The 15467-nt window shown below is 38.1% G+C and overlaps 1 long non-coding RNA gene across 2 annotated transcripts in view; it reads right to left on the minus strand.

Annotated features, from left to right (window-relative positions):
- Positions 1-14467, minus strand: part of LOC135453545 (uncharacterized) — an 89203-nt gene extending 74736 nt beyond the window's left edge. For both annotated transcript variants that reach the window (XR_010441886.1, XR_010441887.1), the window contains exon 1: positions 14252-14467. This is a non-coding gene — a long non-coding RNA (uncharacterized LOC135453545). The remainder of the gene's footprint in view (positions 1-14251) is intronic.
- Between the last annotated feature and the right edge of the window lie 1000 nt (positions 14468-15467).

A 15467-nucleotide genomic window follows, 5' to 3' on the forward strand; every position in this document is an offset into this window, starting at 1 on the left:
ATGCTGCAAGCTAGTTTAAACTTGGACATCTTGAGAGGTCAGGGAATTTAGTGTGTGAAGGGCCATGTCCTGCCACTCACATGGGTCTGAACCAACACCCCTGAGTGCAGCTCAGTGGCCTCTGCCCCTGGCAAGCCCAGGCCTTTGCTGCACCACTGGCTGATGGATTAAGTTGGCTTCTGGCCTGATCATGCCAGTGCCTTTTGCTGCCTCCTCTGTTTTTTTAGGAAGGTCTGCTCTCAAGGAGAAGACTGCTCTAAGCTGCATCGAGCTCTGGTGTCTTGTTGGTTCAAACTGAGACCCCTGGAAGTTTCCATGGACAGGACTTGGAACAACCTGATCCAGTGGAATGAGTCCCAGCCCACAGCAGGGGATTTGGAACTAGGTCATCATCCTACAGGACCTTTGCAACCCAAACCATTCTAATCTCAAAGCTTCAGTGTATGCCAATTATACCAACTCATCAAATTTGATTCTTTTAAAATTTCTTTCACATTTTTTTCTTTTTTTATTCCTCCCCAAAAAATCTTTAGATAGAAACTTCATATTAACTTCCTTTCAGCAATAAGTTGCTCAGGACAAACACAGGAAATTGCCTTGACCAACCATCTCAGAGAATATTATCAGTTTACATTATGTACTTCATTACCCATTTTTAGTCCCAGGTACTTGTGAAAACTCATGAAATGAATATACTAACAAAATATTTCTTAGTGACCATCACTACCCAGTAGAATGCAAATTAGAGCTGCAACTGCAAAAACAGTCAAACAAACCAATGAAGAAGCAGAGAAATATTTTCACATGAGTAGAGAAGAAATTTATATAAATGGTTAAGCAGCAGTTGACCCATGTCCAGTTGAGTCATGGGTGCTGTAGGGAAGGTATAATACACATAACAAGACCCCCTGTATATTCTGGTGCATTATCAATGAGCCTTAACTGACTGATTAATTCATGAGGTGCAAAAGGAATTTTCTGCCAGAAAGGAAGTCATTGTGTTCTGCTCTACCCCTGCCCAAAACTCAAGCAAAATGTAGCTCATATTTGCTGTACCAATTAATCTATTTCTGCTATTGCCAGCTAAAAAACCTCATTCACATTCTGGACCACCTGAAAGAGAAATCCATTTGTTCTTATGTCTTTCAGAAATACAGTATGTTGGTGCATAGCTCATTGCTCTGCTGACCATCCATGAACACTGATATTTGTCAGCATTCCAGGCAGGCAGCCAGCCATGCCTGGTTCAGGGCTGTTTAGAGAATAACATTAAGCAAATAAATGCAGCACTTCATAGAACATTAATGATTGCCATAACCAATAGAAAACATTAGCACTCAGAACAAAGCAATGGGTTTAAAATGCCCAGAGAGAGAAATTCAACACCAGTTTCCTTTGCAAACTAAATGTGCTTGGAAGATATATCTTAAAATGGTTGATAAAGCAAGAGGTTTGACAGGGGGCCAAGTTAAGGCAGCCTTTTTTCAAGTTGTCTGGCTGTGAGCCAGGTAGGAAGAAGCCTGCTTCATGGAAGAGTTCCCACATGCAGGGGTTTTCCCTATAAATTTTAGTCAATGGTCAATAATAGGAATAAGATTTTCATAGTCGTGGTTTAATGTAAATGGAGGCATCTACTCTGATATATAAGAAACAATCTCATTTTCCCTTCTTGCTGGTTAAAGTTAAAGAATTTGTTAAGCTTCTTTAGCAAAATCAGTTTAAAATCACACTCCTGAGAGGGGAAAAAAAGAGGATCAGTGAGAAAACAGGATGAGTTAGGAGAAAAAGAACTGTATCAGGTAACTGCAAACAACCATCAGTGTTACTATTAGCAAGCATAATTTTAACTGTAACTGGGGGAAAAACATCCAAACCCCAAAAGTTACACAGCTGGCCCTTTTATTTCATGAAATAAATTTCTCCCCATTCCACATTTCCCAGTGGTTAACAGACACATTTTTTCATAAATCACTTCAAGAAAATTCAGTGCCCTTCACTGGTTACAGTGTTTCTATTAGAAAGAGAGGTTGGACTTTCTGTGAAAAGAGGTTTTGACACAGAGCTTCTTCATCATCTGTTGTGTTCAGGTTGCAGAAAGTATTTCTACACAACTTGCTTTTAAAGCAGCCAAAAGGAAAGCACCCTTATTATTAAATTCAAGCATCACGTTTAATTCTTCTGTTTTCTTCAAGCAGAAGTTGTGCAAAGCTGAAAACCAAAAAACTGGACGAAATTAAATTTCAGAGTTTAGACTTCAGTCAAAAGACAGGGAGAAAGCCACAGGAAGCACTAGAAGCTCTCAAGAGCAAGTAATGGTTTTCCTCTACGTCTAAGAGGTTTATTATCAGGAATTCCTCGGCACACGGTTGTGTAATATCTTTCTGAAATCAGGCACCCTCCCTTTATGATCTTTATTATAAATTGTTAAAAAACATGAGTCATTCCCTCATCAAAATTCATTTGTTAAGCACAAATTTACCTCATTATATCTGGTAACTAAGGATCTAAACAGTAAAAGGGTGACAAAGAAGTGGTGAGTTGATAAACTAGGTCCTGTCCTCTTCATTTGTGTATCACCAGACTGACAGGCTACATTTCATATACAGTTCTTTTTTTAGGTCCTTATGTTTATTTATCACAAGGTTAATTCAGCATGCATTCAAATTAATAAGCATAATTTTGTCAAGGTCAGTAGGTTTCAGACTGCAGCCTAAATGCTCAACCTCTTGTCATTGTTTTCCCCTATTAAAATCAGAGCTTAAATAGAAGCTCAGTGTATCAGACACTTGAGTCATAACCAATTTCATTCCCCTCCAGGGTGGATCCTTCACTTTTCCTATTGGCTAGCTCTGACTCATTCTGTACTCTTGTCTTTCCTATTTTTCTATCCCCTTAAAAACATCACCTTAACGTGAATATTGTTTAGGTGGAGGTTTTTTCACTCCAAGAATAGCCACATGAAGCTACACAGCTCACTTTTACATGGACCTTTTTTCCCTTGTTGTAATTTATTGCACTTGCTTCTATGGTTTAAATATAAGCCAGAGTACTCTGAGCTTCTTCCTACAGCTCACTTGACCAGTGACATCTAGCTCACCAACTGCTCTGGTCACTAACACAAAGGTTTTGGCTAACAGACAAAATTTGGTCCATTTTTAAATGCTGTCCTGGAAAGGGAGAGGAAACTGAGAAAACAACAGTCCTTTCTTCAAAAACAATCTATTTTCCCACCTTAATACTAGGAGTTAGTTGAATGCACCTCATAAGATAACAGGCAGTAACCTACCCTGAGGGTATGGTGCCATGCAGGCAGGAGAGCTCACATTCTTTATGCAAAGCAGTACAAACCGATAAGGAATTTTTAACTATCATCCCCCCAAGAAATCCCAATGAAGTAATGAAAAAACACCGTTTTAACTGGTTCCAAGCAACAACCATTACTGGAGAATTCATGAAAATCATTGTTCTCAGAAACTTTTTGGAGAAGATGATTATCTACAGTTTATAAAATTTACCCTCCATTTTATATAGATGCAACTTCTCTTCACCATTCCAATTATTTTTCTGGTTCTACTCACAGGTCCCCCTGGAACTAATAAATGATACCTCCCAAAGCTGAATCTTATTCTGACTCCACCTATTCTGAGTGAGAGACACAACATCCCAAATTTTAATAGATTGTTTGTCAGTTGGTCAAATTTCCATCCACAAAACATCACAAGGTGTGAAGGAAATCACCTATATTTGCAAAGTCATGGTAGGCTCTGTCACAGGCCTCTGGCACTAATTTTTTTTTTCAGCCACATATTTTAGTCCATGAAATGTACTTTGGGTCAAAACTTTTTAATGAGATTTGTTGAATAGATTTTTATTTCTAGGCATCTCCCCAGATCTCCATCTTCAGGTTTATTTCAAAGAAATTAGCTGAGCATTTGTCTGTGACTTTTCTGAGGTTTCTTGAAAGGTAGAGAGATGTCAAAAAACAGTGAGGTCTCAGTGGTGATATTTAGCTGCCCACTTTGACTGCCTGCCTCTGCTCCTATTCAAAATTGAAAACTTCCATTTTTGCACATATATTGTTTGCTCCCTTCTGTTTGGGGCACACACATCACACAGGCACAGACAGGGGGCAGCTGTCTAGATGTTATTCAGGCAGTAGCGAGCTAAGTGTGGAACCCATAGCAGTGTATAAAATACACTATTATAAAATACAGTTACTTATTACTTGTTCTTGAAAAAGGTAAAGCTAGAAGGCACAGGCCAATGGTGTACAATGCATCACTGCTATCAAACACCATCAAGGGCTCACACTTTTGTGTGTGCTGTCCTGGAAGCACTGGCATGAAAAATTCTGGGCTTCTATCATTTCTGCCTTGGAGAAGCTGTCTGAACTGAATTGTACTGATGGGAGTGGGAGCGCACTCTTGGCTCACACATCAGAAAGTTCACACATACTGAAAATAATCCCAGTCACAGCAGTGTGACCATTGCTCATGTCAAGGTTTATCAGACAGCATTTCTCATGCTCCACTGTTTTTCCTAACATAAGTATTCACCAAAAAAATTCGTTCAGGTGGGAATTAGATGGTTGCTTCACAACATCTTTCGTACAGATGACGTGGATATACATGATATAAAGCAGTATTTGCTTCAGAAGCAAGAGGGAGAAAAGGAACACAGACCATGAGCAGCTGACAAAGCCCCTGAGGACTCTTGGTGCTGCCCTCACTCCAAGTGATTTACTCTATCAACCACTGCTAAATTTATCACCCTTTAAATGGATCACTTCTTTGCCTCTAAAAGAGCTGACAAGCTTCATTTTTGATCAGGGCAATACCTAAAGCTTAATTTTGGATCTTAGCAGTGCACATCTTATAGGTTATTTTTCCAGTCATACAACTGAGTTTCCCAGAATTAATTTTATGTAAGTTGTGACAGACATCACCTTGAAACTCATTAGAAAAGCACTGAATTATTTCTTTAAAAAGCAATAATTAAAAATTTATAGCTTTATAAGTAATTAATTGCAATTACAGCTTAGGATCAAAGACTCCACAAGCAGAAGTCTTAGAAGTCACAGAACATAGTAATTTCCATAAGATGATATTGCCACTTATAGTGTGCAAGCTCGATGACAGCTGCCATCACTCCAGTTCTGCCTACACAGATATGAAAAGGAAGTGCTAGAAATGATGTTTTCTAACTTAAACTTTCTCCACCCTCCAGATATTCATATTTATCTCTGAAATCTGTCATTTTTCTGAAAGATCTTACAATTGATTCTGCTCCTGCCATCTTTATCACAACAAGACAGATTCTAGAGGACAAATTTTTAATAGCTATCTAGGGATCATTTTCATTGCTTATTTTACAGTCCAGGTATATTTTCATTTACAGCTGACCAGTTATATTGAAAAAAAGATTGCAGAAAAGAAGTGCTGGTGCCTTTCTTCCTGTGCAGTGTCTGCAAAATCCAGCAAGGCCAATTCATTGTAGTGTAACTAAAGATCTTCTAATGACACACAGTTCCTATCCACAACCTCAGTTCTACCAAAAATACATGTTTTTAAGTTTTTCTTACAAAAGGAAAAAATAGAAAGTGTAGACTATTTTTGACAGCAATTAAAATGCTAGCTAAAACATGACAAAGTCTTAAACTTTTCATTTTCAGGTGATGAGCAATCTCCAAAAATTAAATTTGTACATTTGTAAATAAGACCGAAAATTATGTTACCCCAACTAGAAGCACAAAAATGTGGCCCTTAAAACATAGAGAACACTGTTTAAATGTTTGGCTCAATTCTTTCAGGTTCAGTTATTTCAGCAAATTTATTAAAAACTAAAGATTTTTCTCTACAGTTGCTAGACTTCATTTTACAGAAATCATTGAAGCCCCATTTAAAAGTAAAGGCTATTAGGAGAATTGCCCCGTATTTGATTTGGTAGTTAAAAATATTCCACTTTCACATCCCAGTGACTTACAATTTTTGTTGATGCAGTGGAAGAGACACTACAATGCTGGATATGAGTAATCTTTTCCTTCTTTCTCTTTGATTCCTATTTCCTGGTTCAAGCTCCATTACTTTAGTAAAATCCCAGAATTTTTGTAAAAGCACTGAAACTATTTCCAATAACAGCTAGACTTGAAATCTGTTTTAATCTATCATTATTTGCCCTATAAAAATAATGGCACAATGCATACAGTCAAACATATTCATACAAAACAGACTGTTGAAAGTTTCTCCTGGTAAATAGAATGCAATTGCTTAGTAATTAAGCTTAACCTTCCTGATCTCCAGAAGAAGTAATTTCAATAAGTCGATAACCAAATGAAAACAATTTAGTATATATGATCATGAAAACTTTGCATACATAGATGTTGAAACTTTACAAAGAGAAGCCTGAATAAACAAATTTCATTTATCTTCATCAAACCTTTTCCTTGAATATAAATTCAGTCTTTATTAAAAACCTGTCATTTCATTTTGGCATGAATGGTACTTTGCTTTTGAATTTAATTTTTTAAATATCTTCCTAATTATTCTTTCATTCACTAGATTATTTAGTTACACCTTATTAGCAGATAATTTTGCACTGGAGTTTGATGCACTTTATAACTTGTATGTATTGCTTGGATTGTCTCTGAGAAGGCGACACTTGAAGTGTGCAATTAGTGCAGTTTATTGTACAGGCTTGTGAACTACTGAATTCTTCTTGGTACTCTGCACTCTCTGACATCTGATTTCCATTGCAGCTTTACCTTTTATCCCTCACAGATTGCCTGTTAGTCCATCAGCCTTTTCCATGCTTTTATTCCTGCTTCCATGACCTCTGCTGGTATTTCCCTCATATTGCAGCACAATTAGCTGGATCCACTGGCATCCCCAGGACACACAAACACAAATTAGTCTTCTGTGATGAAGTTCTTGTTAAAGGCTCCCCACACTACACATTTTCCATTCAAATTTCCATTCATAAACTGACAAAAGTGATGGCAGTGCTCTATTCTTGGGGATTGTTCTGTATAACCTGTTCCCCATCTAATTATTATGGCATTTTAACCATGTAAGATACTCATATAATTAAGCACAAACCCTTCCAGCCAAAGCATCTTTACTCTTCTCACACTGGCATAAAGATTCTGATTTTGGCTTCCTAGCAGGTTTCTGAGGACGTAGCGATTATACTTGGACTTCTCACTTGGTACCCCTCAGACTCACTTAGCAAACACTAAAGTTCCCATTCAGTAAAAGCCCTGAGCACTGCCACAGTGCGGAGTGGATAATCTTTGATGGTGCTTCACCAGTGGTGAAGCAAACCACTGATAAAAAAAAAGACCAAAAAAAGATAAAAGAAAGACCTCAGAGAAAGAACAGAATAGACAGACACATTGCATCAATCTTGAAGAAGAGCCAAAAACTTAAAGATTCTGATTCTAAGACCTTGCCAGAAAATAACTTAAAATAAGAAAAAGAAACCATTGTGTGATTTGTGGTTTTCAGAAGGACTAAGAAAACCCTGTATCTCTTTAGATTGTCTATATGCCATCTTTTTACATAGTCTTAAATAGCGCTACTTTTGCAAGAAGATTTTTCTATCTAACTGACAAGAAAAGCAATTGAGGGTGTACAAGGAGATGAATGGCACATACACAAAAACCAGGAATGGCCAGGTAGGGACAAGGGAGAAGAGATTCACTGCAGAATGGTGAGATAACATGACAACACCAGGGATACACACAGGCACAATATTACCAAAGATCAACTGACATGGCATAACTCTGTCTTGTTAAAGCACAGGAAATTCTTGCAAAGGAATTTCTGAAAATGAAATGCTAGTCACATAGTTCAAATATATTTTTCTGTTACTTATTTAAATGTATAAAATCTACTGGTATAAAAACACCTAGTATATCAAAAGCTATTCAATAAGATTTGAGGAATACTGAATAAGACTTCAGGAACATGAAGTTCTGTTATGAATGTTCTTTAAATGAGCCACTTCTTTTCTTGTACTTTGTCCCTGTTTCAAACCTGCTCTTGTGATTTCCAGTTGCTTGGTTTTTAAGTAAATTGCAAGAATCGTGGGAACTGCATGTTCCATGGGGCTGCATCTCACCCTAAAGTAAAATTTTCTAGAACTAAAACTCTGACTTCTAAGAAAATTAAAAAAAAATTCGCAAGGCTACCAAGTAGTTCAATGCAAAAACTTTGATTATTCATTCACATACCCTATGGATGTAAAAACTCACTTCATGCAGACAGTTTCTAAAATACAATGAGAGTGATATTGCCTTTTATCATTTAAACTCCATCTTGGTGCTCGATCTACCTTGGCACTGTGTGACTCCATCTCTTAGATTTGGCAGTATTTGAGGAGATGTGACATTATAATCAGCAGTTTGAGAATCAAGTATACCAGGTTTAAGGGAAGATACTAACAATCATTTACTACAGCAAGAAAAACACAACCTCATTTGGACCAATGGTTTAAATACTCTATGAGAAGTACATAGAGAATAAGCCTATTTTAGTGCTTAGGTTACAGAGACAATTTCCTTTCTTAATAGAAGTGATAGACACACATGGAACAATTGCTATATGACACAAAGGCTTTGGCATGCGCGCCTCCAGTCAGTGGAAATTTAAAAAGATGTCTGACTTATCATGTAACAAGATAACATTAGAAGTCACATAAATAGAAATAACCTAACAGTAACCACAGTAAAAACATAAGTATTTTAAGTGTTCAGAAAGGCTGCTTGAAAACAAATCAAAGTTTCTATTCCTGGATTCTGCCTTAAATTAGTCTTTTCCTTTAAGTCCAACTGCAGAATTTTCTGCTCTGTTCTGCCACGTACACACACATACACATCTGCTGTGTGTCTGCTAACATATGGTGTTGCACTAATTAATTGCTAGAAATCAGCCAGGCTCCTATTGCTCATATCAAAGTGAGTACCCTCCAGAATATTTCACAATAATGATCATTTCACAGATTCATTGCAGTAACCACTGTTTGGTCAGAAAGCAGCATTCCATGAGAGAAATTAATAATCATGTCATCATTTAAACCTGGGCCTGTTGTTTTAATATTGCAGGTTCATGTTACATAGAAGGAAAATATCAGAATAAGTGCATGCCAATAAATACCAAAAATACCTTGAGTAGTTAAGGAACCTGGCCCTGCTGATGAAGGCAGAAGAGTGGAAAGCACTGGGATAATTCAAGTCCAATAAACTTTTAACACATTTTAAAAGGGATAGCACTTATGTTCTAATTTTTTTTTTCCTTGTAAAGAAACTATTAAAATACATATTTTTATTTCTGGCCACAAAAGCTATTTCTTCATGTCTTTTAGGCATTGTGCTATGTCATGGGGCTCTCCCAGGCCTCAGTGTGAAGTAGATTTGGTGGTGACAGTAACTCCCTTCAGCCTTGGTTCCCTTCTGCTGGTGAGCTCATCCAGAGCTGCTTGCCAAGTGACAGAGCTGGGAGCTCAGGTGACAGAGCACAGATCTCATCCCAGCCCATGTAAAGTTTCAGTACTGGAGGCAGCACGGCCCCCTTCACACTGTCTCATCCATGGGTTTTCCAAATCGAAGCACAGACATAACAGTAACAGCATGAAACCCTCGAGAGGGGCAGAAAGCACTTGTGGACTCCACTCCTTGGAATTAGAAGTATAAGTTCTGGTACCTCATATTTTTTGAGGAACATCTCATATATGACTCCTGCTTATGTGTCTAGGTATTCATGGCATATGAGGAGAACTTAACTTCCTCTGAATTGACCTTTCATACTGTGTCTCACAAGTAGACTAAGAAAGGGTCCATGCACATGCCCAGGGATCTGCATGCAGCCAACTACTTCATTGTATTCAGATTTGTTTCAACATGGGGCACCAAATAAAACCACAGTTTTTTCCAAATTTAATTTAACTTGCTTTTAAGGTTTTGCTGCTCTGTCTAATGTGTAGAAGGCCTCATACCACAGAGACCTGGGTGAGACTGAGTAGGCAGCACAGGATGAATCATTCTGTATGCAAACATTTCAAACCATTGACAAAGTAGCCACTGACAAAGGAACAGAAAAACATATCGGGGTTTTCAGAAGTAAATAAAGAAATACATGGTACTACAATCTGTCAAGCCTTACTTGATCTAATACCATGGACTGGTAAGAAATAAATTAAACTACTCAGAAACGTTCCAAAGGAAAACACAGTTTTAATCAGAAAAGGGAAAAAAAAAAACCTTCAATAACAAAGATTCTTTCTGGACATATATGTATCTATTCCTTGGTCACATCAAGTGTGGTGTCCCAGACCTGAAGGGCAAGAAATAGTCAGGACCACAGTAATGACATGTTACAGAACTGTGAGAGTATGTGTTGGTGTAACCCAGCCCAGAAACAACTTCTGCAGATGTGACCATGACGTTCCATAAAGCAATTATCTATGGATTTTGTAGTCCAGAACTGCATGAAACTTGCTACTCTCAGGGTAAAAATGGAACGACCTTCCAAGATGAGAATTAATACCAAGATTAAGCCTCTGAAATTGTATTTATAAAAGGAAACAATATTCTTTTAACAAGAAAAAACTATTTAATTCTCCTGTCTGCTCTGCAATGTCTCACTGATATGGTTATAGGATCCAGTTAAATTACAAATAAAAGACTTGGCAGCACCTTTTAATATAAAATATTTTTCATTGCAAAACAGTTTTTGTCTGTATTTCGTTATGACAAATTCTAGCTAAATATAAACTTTACCACTTACAATTGAAGGTTTTATTAATAGAAGTATTAACATGACTTTAATCATAGCATCAACCTTATAATTATGAATATTTTATGACTAAACAGTTTTCAGAGGAATGAAATGATAACTAAAACTATTAATAAAGGAAAGCAGTGAATTACAGACAAGTAGGAGAACTGCCTTTAGAATTAGAACAGAGTTACTGAACATAATTGATAAGACACAATAGTCTTAAAGAAGCTTTGAGATTTGTATTGTTTTTCTTTTAAATGATGCAAATCCCTTGGCAGCTAAGTAATGGAATACAGAGATAAGAAATGTAACACAAAGAACTGTCACCATAGGGCTTAGGAATTGAATGGAGGTGCTGCTCAGACTGCAGGAAGGTGAGCTTGTGCTTTTCCAAAGATTGCATTTCCTTTGAGTCTAACTGAATCTAAGACAGTACCTTCGGGAGCTTGAAGGGAAAGAATAAAAAAGAGAAACACCAGTCTATGAACTAAGGCCTGTTCACTGCAGTAAAACATGGAGTGATTACATAAGGAATAAAAAACGCCCACAATCAGAAGACCAAGATCAGGCAAAACAGCAAGAGCCTGTGGACTGCAGTTCTGTCCACACCCGCTGCTTAAAGCCAAAGCCTTGGCATTGTGCAGTTCAAAGCAAGCTCCTGTTGTAAAACCCTTTCAGGTTAGTCCATTATCCTCATTTATCTTCATATTTTCACACTGGTGTCCTGAATAGCCTGGTTGTTTCTTCTTAGTCTGAGTTGGGGGATTAACACTTACATGTATCTTACCAGAATCTGCAAATTGCTCAACATTTAATAGGATTCATTAATGCTACAGGACTAAATGAAAATTCAAACCTACCAGTTTTAGAAAGAAACTTCTTACACAGTGTGTCTAAAGCCTGTTTCCCACTACTTCAAGGCAGCCATCTCTAGAAAAAGCCTGTTTGATTTAGAAAACCTAATGTTTGTTCCTAATTCCTAGCTCCATCTATAGCCATCTTATGGAAACCTCTATCTAAAATCCTTTCCGAAGTCTGACAAAGAGCACTACCCTAGTATGGAATGGGCAGCTGGTCTGATGTAGATGAGAGCCAAACCTGGACCTTCACTGGACGCTTCAACTACTGGTTTTTCTATGCAATGTCCCTTCATTACTCTAAACATCCTTTTCTACACACCACCAATAGTTTTGCACCACCAACTCTCACTTAATAATTCATTTCCTCTCTCTCCTTGCCTCAGTCTCTCTGAGTGAAGCGAGACAATGACGCCTGCAAGGTAACAGGAAGCAATATATCAAGCAGATTCAATAAGAAATATGCTTATTCTTCATCCTCTCTCTGCCCAACACTCTCATCCTCATACTGTACTTTTTATGCACTGTAGAGAATACACTTGTTTTTAAAAGAACTTACTGCTATTTGCTCACTGACAGTACATAATCAACATCTGCTGTAGGACTCAAGGCAGCCCTGCAGAAATTAGTGCATTTCTATTTGTATGTGTGGGCTCTACTGATCAGAGCTGCATTTTGCTACTTGTATTTGCTCTTCTTATTCTCACTGTCTTGTCTTAGTAAATGGAAAAAACATTACAAGTATTTTATCTATTGTAAAAAGAATTGAAACAAGTGTCTTGGAAGTGGGACCTGCAATATATTTGCCATTACATTAAAAAAAAAATAGTTTCTCATCAAGAAAAAAGATGCAGCACTTATTTGTAACAAAAAAAAAGTAGCAAATGGTGCCACAAGGTCTCTTACACTTGCCTAAACTGAGTTTGTTCAATATATGACCTAACTCCAGAGCAGTGTAAAATGGATTTAACATATCTAAGTACATCTGGGGTTAGAATTTTTTGTTAGTTTTTTTGTATCTTTTAAATATTTTTAATTAGGAATTTTACATTTTTACTAGAAGATTGTGATAATCATAATATAGATAATATAGAACTAGATCCAAATGCACACATAGTTGTAACTTCTTTTCACAAAATAAGACCTCTGCAAAACAGCTTGAGACAGAAAAAAGGATACTAGCATTAAACAAAAAATTATTACAAAGTCTTTCAGAATTAGGCCACTTTTAAGTGAACTGTGTGTGTTATTCCAAGACAGCAAATTTTTTAAATTTAAACTGCTGTCAACTTATCTCAGTTAGTATAAATGAAGGAAGACAAGCTGGCATAGGGTGAGAACTTAATCATATTTTTTAGCTACTGTCAATTGCCAATAAAAACTCATAGCTAAAGTCAAACTTTTAAAAGTTAAGCTTACAGCTGCTATGTCAAGGAAGTGACCTGAATATGCCATCATGATCTTCCCTCATCCCAGGAGACCAATAAATGTTATGCTGAAACAAGGAAGGAGACTTTTTTCACACAGTAGTTCCCCATAATTAACTTCAGCGGACCCAGGGACACTGCAGGCTTGAACTAAGCTTTCAAAAGTGCCATCACAGCAGCAGCCAGGGTCAAAAGTTCTTGGCTAGAAGCTCTGCCTGAAGACTACAGCAGAGCCAAAGGAAAATGGGTCTGGGAATGATCTTTCTAAAGTTGTTTTAAGAGACTTTCACCAATCTACAGAAAGACCTTCAATTCAGTAAAAGTGCTGTTTGCAATCATGAGTTTATCCATGGCCACAGTCATGCTTCTGGTTCCAGCAATTGGTCATTCTGTGCAATTCATGCTGTTCTACTAATGGAGTTGAGTTTGAAGAGAACTAAACATAGCACATATAATACATCATTAGCATTTTATATGAGGTAAATCTGAGGGGATGAAAAGGTCAAGTTTGCTGAAAGGGAAGCAAACAGACTGGAGGACCTGGCTCTCACCATTTGTTTTTAATATGATTCTCCTAATGAAAGAAATTTTTTACAGGTAGCTCCTATGCCTGCATACTTAGGAACAATGATTTATGAAGATTTGCCAGAGGCATATATGACTGCCTAAATAGTTTTTTGTTCCACAGATGAAGGGAGTTTATCACAATGTGTCCCTCAGTTAAGCAAGAGAGAGCAAGAACATCACCTACCTGTCTATTCCCTTCTCTCTCACACTTACAACCTGGGAGAAGTAGTCCACCAGCATCCTTATACTTTCTGATCTCAGAAGTTGTGATTCTAACCTCCGTGTAACTGCAAATATTCCTTCCCCACCTGACCCATGCCACCATATTAAGTTCAGTGTTGCAGCAGGCCTTTCATTAGGGGTAGAAATGAACCAAGACACAGACCCTCAATATAACAAAAAGCTCCCTCTCCTTTGGGAGGAGGGCCCTGGTTTACTCTTCCTTACAGCTTACCCATCCTGACTCTAAGTACATGAGCTCCTACTTTTGGCTTCTCTGACAGACTGAATGCTGCTATTTCCTACTGGAAAATGACTGCAAGTCTTCTTTTACTGCCTCTGACCACAGGCTTTTACCCAACTCAACTATGACTGCAGGCTCTAACTCCAGCAGACCCAGACTGACCTCACAGCAGATCTTGTGCAGCAATAACGCTCTTTGTGTCTCTCTGGATCAGTCCTTCCTCAGGGCTCCTCTGCCTCCCCGAGGTCCTCTTCCTCCAGCTCCTCCTTCTCAAGGTTCCCTCTGACCAGCCAACCCACCCCTTTTATTATACTTTATTAGTCACAGCTGCAACCCATTAAGGGCAAGGCTGTTTTTCATCTTTGGTAATTAGTACAGCTGTGACTTATCAGGGGTGAAGTCACTTGTAGTCCCTTCTTCTACACCTACAGTTCTGTGCAAATTTAGTTATGTCACTGACAGCCCCAGTTATGTCAATATTTTTCTCATAATGATATGAGATCCCTTAATACAGGGCTTTGTCTTCAAGTATCCCTTTCTGTCAACCATCAAAACCCAGATGCAAACTTCATACTTAACAGAAATTATTTGGGAAATCCAACTCTGAGAAAGGAAAACATGGAGAATTTTCTCCCATCATGCAGCATATTCTGGGCAACAGAACATGGAATAAATCCCTTTAAATCTATCATTCGGGGATGAACTAGAAGGCTAGGAATCTTAAATATTTGGGGAACTGGTTACATAAACTAATATAAAATTTAAGTTGAATTCACCTTAAGTTTCATTTCATCTGTTTTCAGTCATAGACTCAGAAAATATTATCCCAAACTATCCACAAACTCAAGGTCAAATTCTGTGAGAGCCAGAGCAAAGCAATAAAACTAATCATGTCTCTTCCAGGTGACAGCCTGCCAAAGCTTATTTATTCATATGATATTGGTATCTAATGGATTTATGAGCATCAAAGTTGTCTGAGTACAAAGGCATCAGAATAGAGCCAGAAGGAAGAGCTGAAGGAACACAGGAGTTCTGAGTGCCACTTGATGGGGAAGAGTGGGTCTGAAGAGCAAGTGCCCAGCAGCTGGGCAGGGACCAGACACTGGGGAGACCCCGTTGTGTGCAGGTGTGGGAGCTCCACTGAAGCTAATGTGGCCACTGAGAAGGGTCAGGGATATCCAGAACAAGGGTGTTCCTCTGATTATCAGCCTGTAGACCCAGGATTAAGCTACTACGCAGCATGTGTTAATCTGGGTATCATTTTTGTGTGTCCAGCTGTACTGTGATGGTGCGTCCTTGTGTGCAAACCTATTGCACACAAATGTGGACCCTTTCATCTGGCTGGGCCCAGGCACACCAAAACCTCAGCAGCCAGCCT

The sequence above is a fragment of the Zonotrichia leucophrys genome, chromosome 13, assembly GCF_028769735.1.
Source record: "Zonotrichia leucophrys gambelii isolate GWCS_2022_RI chromosome 13, RI_Zleu_2.0, whole genome shotgun sequence".
Classification (NCBI taxonomy): domain Eukaryota; kingdom Metazoa; phylum Chordata; class Aves; order Passeriformes; family Passerellidae; genus Zonotrichia; species Zonotrichia leucophrys.